Source organism: Cryptomeria japonica, chromosome 9 (genome assembly GCF_030272615.1).
Source record: "Cryptomeria japonica chromosome 9, Sugi_1.0, whole genome shotgun sequence".
NCBI classification, from domain to species: domain Eukaryota; kingdom Viridiplantae; phylum Streptophyta; class Pinopsida; order Cupressales; family Cupressaceae; genus Cryptomeria; species Cryptomeria japonica.
The window spans coordinates 224,742,512-224,749,774 of NC_081413.1; positions in this window are offsets into that span (position 1 = coordinate 224,742,512).

Here is a 7,263-nt window from a genome sequence, read left to right on the forward strand (position 1 = left end):
AATTGTTAGATGTAAAGATAAGTTTTGAATGCTTTTGTTAAATATTGGGCTTTTGTAGAAGGATTTTTATAAGAAGGGTTTTAATATTTAGTTGGGTTATATTTTAAAAAAAAAAGTGTAAAGGGGTGTAAACACTGAGTTCTTGTAGGGCCAAGAGGGACAAATTAAGTATAAGATTATAAGGTAATTTTAAATTAAGGGGGTTTCATTTATATAAGGTGTTTTAAATTATGAGGATAATTAAATTAGCAATCCTAGCAGGATAAGAAAGATAAGATAAAATTTAGAACGTCTAAATGGAGATTAAGCGTTATACTAGAGAATTTAAATTTATTTATTTATGAAGCTTAGTGATTATCCTTTTGGGAAATTTTAGCTCGTTGATAACTTAGTAAACCATGTTTCCCAATTGAGTTTAATTACCCGTTTTATACAATTATAGTTTAGACTCAACCCAAAATGCATTATTTTATTTAAGTTAATCGCACTTAGTTTGGTTATATTAGTTAAGTAGTTCGTTAATTAGTTAAGTATTTAAAAAAAAAAAAAAAAATTTCCGTTCGTGCCCAAGAGTTGGGCATGACATTTTGGTATCAGAGCAAGGTTGCCAACACTAGGGAACCTTACTCCATTACGTTTCGTTACAATTATTTAATTAATTAAATTGTATTTAATTTTATTTTTAAACTAGCTAAAATATTTATTTATTTCATTTTATTTTATTTTTCTTAAAAAGGATGCCTCCAACTACGCGACAAGCTCGCAAACGTGGTAGAGGCCCTAGGCGTGCACGCATGGCATGCGAAGAGGTCATTAGGGAGGAATCGGTTCAGGAAGTGGACCCAGCAGCTCCTCCCGAGCAATCAGTTGACCCAAACCGAGACATCTGGGTAGCTCTTTAGAACCTGATTGGACTAGCACAGGATAGGCTTCCAGCAGTAGATCATAATGTTGAAAACCAGAACTCAGGAAGTCATAGAACAGTAGAACGGGAACGGAGTAGGAGCCCACCTCCTAATCCCATAGAGAGTCAGGCTATGCATGAGTCCGAACCCATTCACCTACCAGCACCACCTCCAGCCGTAGCACCAGTGTATATTGAGAGGGCACATAGAGATCCAAGGGATCTAATCAGAGAGGTTATGCGTCTTCAGCCACCATCATTTGGGGGATCTACCAACGGGGTAGAGGCAGAGGCATGGCTTTTAAGCCTAGATAGGTGCTTTGCATTGCGCTCTTATGAGAGCAATCTAAAAGCACATGCAGCGGTTCACCTATTGCGAGGAACAGCCTCCACATGGTGGAGACAGGAAGAATATAAGTGTGGCTTAGAGATAGAGACCCTCACTTGGGAGATTTTCACAGAGAGGTTCAGGGAGAGGTATTTATCAGAGCATTTCAGACAGCGTAGGGTGGATGAGTTTCATGACCTCCAGCAGAAGGGTCTTACAGTGACACAGTACGAGAACAAGTTCTTTGAACTATTACCTTATGTAGACTACCTGAAAGATGAAAATCTTCTCGTCAACCGATTTATCAGAGGATTGAATTCCAGCATAGTAGGACCAGTGAGAATGGCCGCTCCAGGGAGCCTCCGGGTTGCCGTGGAGAAGGCTTTGATAGCCGAGGAGATTCAGGCTAGACCACATGACTCGAAGGATCGGTTTCAGAACCGTAACCCTTCACCATAGACTTATGGGTTTCAGAAACCCCATTAGAAAGGTAACAACAGGCACTCATTGGGGTTCTCCAAACCCCCTCCTCCGCAACAGTCACAACAAAACCAGAGGCAAAAGCCTCCGCAAAATCAGCAGGGCACAAAGCCCAAGCAGTGGCAGTCATAGGGTCAGAGGCGAGATCAGAAATCTCAGGCTCCTTACACACCTCCGGCTAGGACTCAGCAGTCCTCTAGAGGTGGGTACAGTGGTTCTAGTAGGACAGGGCGACAGTCTTTCTCCAGACCACAGGGAGTACAGTTTCAGGCACGAGGCCCTTGCTTCACATGTGGAGCCATGGGACACATAGCAAGAGAGTGTCCTCAGGGTCAGATGACAAGGAATCAGAGGATGGCAGCATCAGAGCCGACAGTTGGGGACATGGGCAAGTCCCATAGGGTCTTCGCAGCGGTTGACAACCGCCAGGCAGAGCATCAGGCCACGGTTATTGAGGTAGCAGGTATGATCAGAGGTAGCAGTGTATCTATATTATTTGATTCAGGAGCTACTGATTCTTTTATATCTCCATTGGTTGTGGAGCGTTGCGGGCTAGTGGCAACTAGGCAAGAGGTCAGATGGGAAGTGGAATTAGCTTCAGGGGCTAGAGTGTCAGTGGAATCAGAGGTTAAGGGATGTCAGCTTCAGATTGGTAATACCACCACCTTAGTAGACCTTAGAGTTACACCACTCGGATCATATGGTGTCGTACTTGGCATGGATTGGCTTTATGCCCACAGAGCCAAGATGGATTGTCGCCTGAAGAGGATCGAGTGTGAGGATGATCATGGCTCTCCTATAGTGATCACTGGAATTCAGAGACCCATGTCTCTTCGTATGATCTCTGCCATGCAGCTTAAGCGGAACATGCGAAAGGGATGTCAGTTATTTGCCATCACCATTAGTGATAGAGAAGAAGAGGAGGAAAAAGAACCATCTATTGACGACCATCCTATCCTTAGGGAATTTTTAGATGTATTTCCTTCAGAGCTACCTGGGATGCCGCCCCGTAGAGAGATTGATTTTCATATAGACCTTGTTCCAGGAGCCGAACCAATTTCAAGAGCACCTTATAGAATGACTACAAATGAGCTTAATGAGCTCAAGATTCAGCTTGACGAACTCCTAGAGAAGGGCCACATTCGCCCTAGTGTATCCCCTTGGGGTGCACCAGTCATCTTCGTGAAGAAGAAAGATGGATCTCTCCGATTATGCATGGACTACCATTAGTTAAACAAAGTAACCATCAAGAACCGATATCCATTGCCCAGGATCGACGATTTGTTCGACCAACTTCAAGGTGCCAAATTATTTTCCAAGATTGATCTAAAGTCAGGGTACCATCAGTTGAGAATAGTGGAAAGTGATATCCACAAGACCGCATTTCGCACTAGATATGGCCACTATGAGTTCACCATGGTCCCATTCGGTCTTACGAATGCCCCAGCAGTTTTTATGAGTCTCATGAATGGAGTATTCCGTACATTTCTCGACCGCTTTGTGATTGTGTTTCTCGACGACATATTGATATATTCACGGAATGAGGAGGAACATGAGGAACACTTGAGACAGGTTTTGCAGTATTTGAGGGAAAATCAGTTGTATAGCAGTTTGTCGAAGTGTGCTTTCTTTAGAACTGAGATCAAGTACCTTGGTCATGTTATATCTGGTGATGGGATCTCAGTAGACCCCTCAAAGATCAGAGCAATTATGGATTGGCCAGCACCTACCAGTGTGACAGAGGTCAGGAGCTTCATGGGCTTAGCAGGTTATTATCGACGTTTTGTTGAGGGATTCTCTAGAGTTGCTCATCCTATCACTTCTCTTCAGCGCAAAGGGAAGAAGTTTGAGTGGACGGAGAAGTGCGAGAAGGCCTTTCAGGAACTTAAAAGGGCACTTACTACCGCACCTATCCTTGTAGTACCAGATCCTTCAGCAGATTTCATGGTTTGCATAGATGCTTCCCTAGAGGGTTTAGGAGCAGTACTTATGCAGAATGGTAGAGCGATAGCTTTTGAGTCTAGGAAACTCAAGACTCACGAGCTCAATTACCCTACTCATGACCTTGAGCTTGCAGCCGTAGTACATGCACTTGTCAGATGGAGACATTTCCTTTTGGGTCATCACTTTGAGTTGCACTCAGACCACGAGAGCCTTCAGTACATATTCACTCAGCCGAATCTTAATGTACGTCAGAGGAGATGGATGGAATTCTTGTGTGAGTATGATTTTGACATTCACTACATCAAAGGGGAAGAAAATGTAGTTGCAGATGCTTTGAGTAGGAGACGTCACGAGGTATTCACCATGTCTATGAGCACAGATTTGAGAGATCGGATCATGCAGCGATTGCCAGAGGACAGATGGTATTTAGAGGTTTGCCAGGCTATTCGATCTCAGGAAGCCGTAGAAGGGAAATATGTAGATTATTCCTTAGAGTCAGATGGTTTATTACGCCATAGAGGGCGCATCTATGTACCTCCTTCCGAGGGTTTGCGAGAGTTCATTATCACAGAAGCACATAGAGCTCCTTATGCAGTGCATCCCGGTGTCAAGAAGTTGCATGCAGACTTGAGAGAACTATATCATTGGCCAGGAATGCGACAGCTTATCGCTGAGTTGGTAGCCCGATGCCTTGAGTGTCAGAGAGTCAAGGCGGAGCACCACCATCCAGGTGGGTTGCTCCAATCTCATGCTATACTAGAGTGGAAGTGGGACACTATATCTATGGATTTCATCATTGGTCTCCCTATGTCATCCCGCCGCCATGATGCCATCTTGGTGACGGTCGACAAGTTGACCAAAGTGGCTCACTTTTCACCAGTTTGTACCACCTTCACAGCACCAGCAGTAGCACAGGTGTTTTTGCAAGACATTGTTAGACTTCATGGTGTTCCACGTATGATCATTTCCAACAGGGATTCCCTCTTCACTTCTTCTTTTTGGAAGGCATTACAGGCAGCTATGGGTACCAAGCTCAATTTCAATACAACCTATCATCCGGAGACGGATGGCCAGACAGAGAGAGTTAATCAGGTGTTAGAGGATATGCTTCGCATGTATGCCATGGATCACCAGACCAGATGGGAAGAGTATCTTCCCTTAGTGGAGTTTGCCTATAACAATGGGCATCACACGTCCTTGGGGATGCCACCCTATCAGGCATTATATGGCAGGCCTTGTAGGACACCATTGAGTTGGGACCGCATAGAGGACAGAGTTGCTATTGGTCCAGAGATAGTTCGGGATATGGAGCAGCAGGTGGATTTGATTAGGCAGCGTCTTAGAGAGGCACAGGATAGACAGAAGAAATATGCAGATGCAAAGAGGGTTGATCGTAGCTACTCAGTTGGGGATAGAGTTTTCTTGAGAGTGCGACCGCATAAGAGTCCAATCCATTATGGAAAGGGTTCTAAGCTCGCACCTCGATTTGTAGGACCATTTGAGATCCTTGAGAGGATAGGGCTAGTTGCCTACCGTCTAGCATTGCCACCTAGCCTGTCACGCATCCACGATGTGTTTCATGTTTCAGTTTTAAGGAAGTATATCTATGATGAGTCTCATATTCTAGATTGGGATGCCTTGCAGGTGGAGTCAGACGGGCAGCTAGCTTTGGAGCCCATTTGCATTTTGGCACGCCGGACACTGAGCCTTCGAGGGCGAGAGCTGGACTAGGTTAGGGTCCAGTGGGATTGCTATGATGAGGTCACAGCCTCATGGAAGGATGCAGCACTTATGAGATCACAGTACCCCCACCTTTTTGATGAACTCCAGGAGGAAGTTCATGCCTAGAGGGGGAGGGTGTGAGGCCCTACCCCGATTCAGTTTGACATTTTCAGTTATTTGCATATTGAGACTATTATGGATGCTTTATTTTATGCTTTATGGACTTAGAACTTATATGATTCCATGATTTGGATCACACTGACATATGTTGATGCTTTATTTCATGCATGATGATTATGAAACTTTAGATATGTTACTAGAATAGAATTACCTTATGATGGTGAATGTCGTTATTGGAAAATTGCAGGATTTCATTTGGATGATAGAAAAATGATGCATATTTATGAATGGTTCCATTTTGGGAAATTATGTTAATTGCTTATGTGAAATTGAATTTGAACAAATGAGATATTGAATTATTGTTGCCTAATGAATGAGTGTTTGATGTACAATGGAATCCATGTATTTGATTATGTATAAATATGATTATTTGGAATTACTAATGTGTTAATTGAGATGTGCAGGAAAATTATCCATGTGACCATGGAAATTATATGGAGAACCAAGCCTAGACCTATGTGCGTTTGTTAAGCCGGGAGTTGTCTATTTGGAGAGACAACACCCCATTGTAATGTATTTTATTTGTGAAGTGTATAATGCTTGAGTGTTAAAAATTAATTTGTATGTATATGTGTAATCCTACAAGAGACAAATTCCATGTGTGATTTTTATATTGTATTTTTATTGTGTCACTTGACACATGTGCTGATTAAGTGTCATTGATTTTGACTTGTCTCTTGGAGGGAGTTTTGTTTCTACCAAAGTCATTCAAAAACATGAGTGTGGTCCCAAATTTGTCTTGGGTAGGGAGTCTTGGGAGTGGTCAACTCAAGTTTGACCCGTAGGTAAACTTCAGTTGGGTTTCCAAAGGGTTTAATGGACTCCTACGGTAAGTTTTTAGGCTTTTCCAAAGGTCCAAAGGGTATACCTATGGGTTAGGGGTATTTTGCAACATGTGGCTTCTCCCATGTGACTATTTAGTCACTTCAAAAAGTGGTGTTTTCAAGATGAACGAAAATTCAACTTAGAAAGTTCTTCCTAGGATAGAGAACCTTCCTTTCAGATGTCAAACTCTCTTCCCCATCTTCTTCCACCTTTTCCCTTTCTAATTTTAGTAATGTGCAAGAGTTTGGGAAGGGCAACCAATGGGAACTCACACCTCACCCAAGGGGTTGGGAAGTGTGTGAGAGGCCTTCTTAGGCAAGAATTTGGAAACTTAGTGAGTAATCACCCACTCTCCTTTCTTGGAGATTATGCTTGTTTTGAAAAAGTTAGTAGGAGTTTAGCACTTTTGGTGGAATTTGGAGAAAGTTAGTGTGGAATTGGGCAGCTCATCCCCAACTAATTTTAGCAAACCTATTGGCAGAATAAGGTTGGTTACTTCTTAATTCCTCTTGTTATGTTGTAAGTGTTATTTTATGTTGTTTTGTTAAAGAAAAGAGTTGTTTGTAAGAATGTGTTTTATGAAGTTTTTTGTTGAAGTTAAAAATGTGTAGTTTCCTTTTCTATGTATTTTGTTTTGTGTTCTTGTTGTTTTGGGAGTGTCCAAGATCTCCTAGTCTTGGGAGGGTAGGAAGATCTTGGGGTGGAAGGAGTATGACAGCCATGGGTGAGAGGCTCTACTTATGGAGAGTGATCTCAAGGTTGTCCTTGTGACCCTTGTTGCATAGCCTTGTGTATGCATTTGGGGGTCATAAGGGGAGTAAATATGGCCTTGAGCCTTTTGGGGGGCATAAGGATTGTGGAAGTATTTGGTTGCATTTGT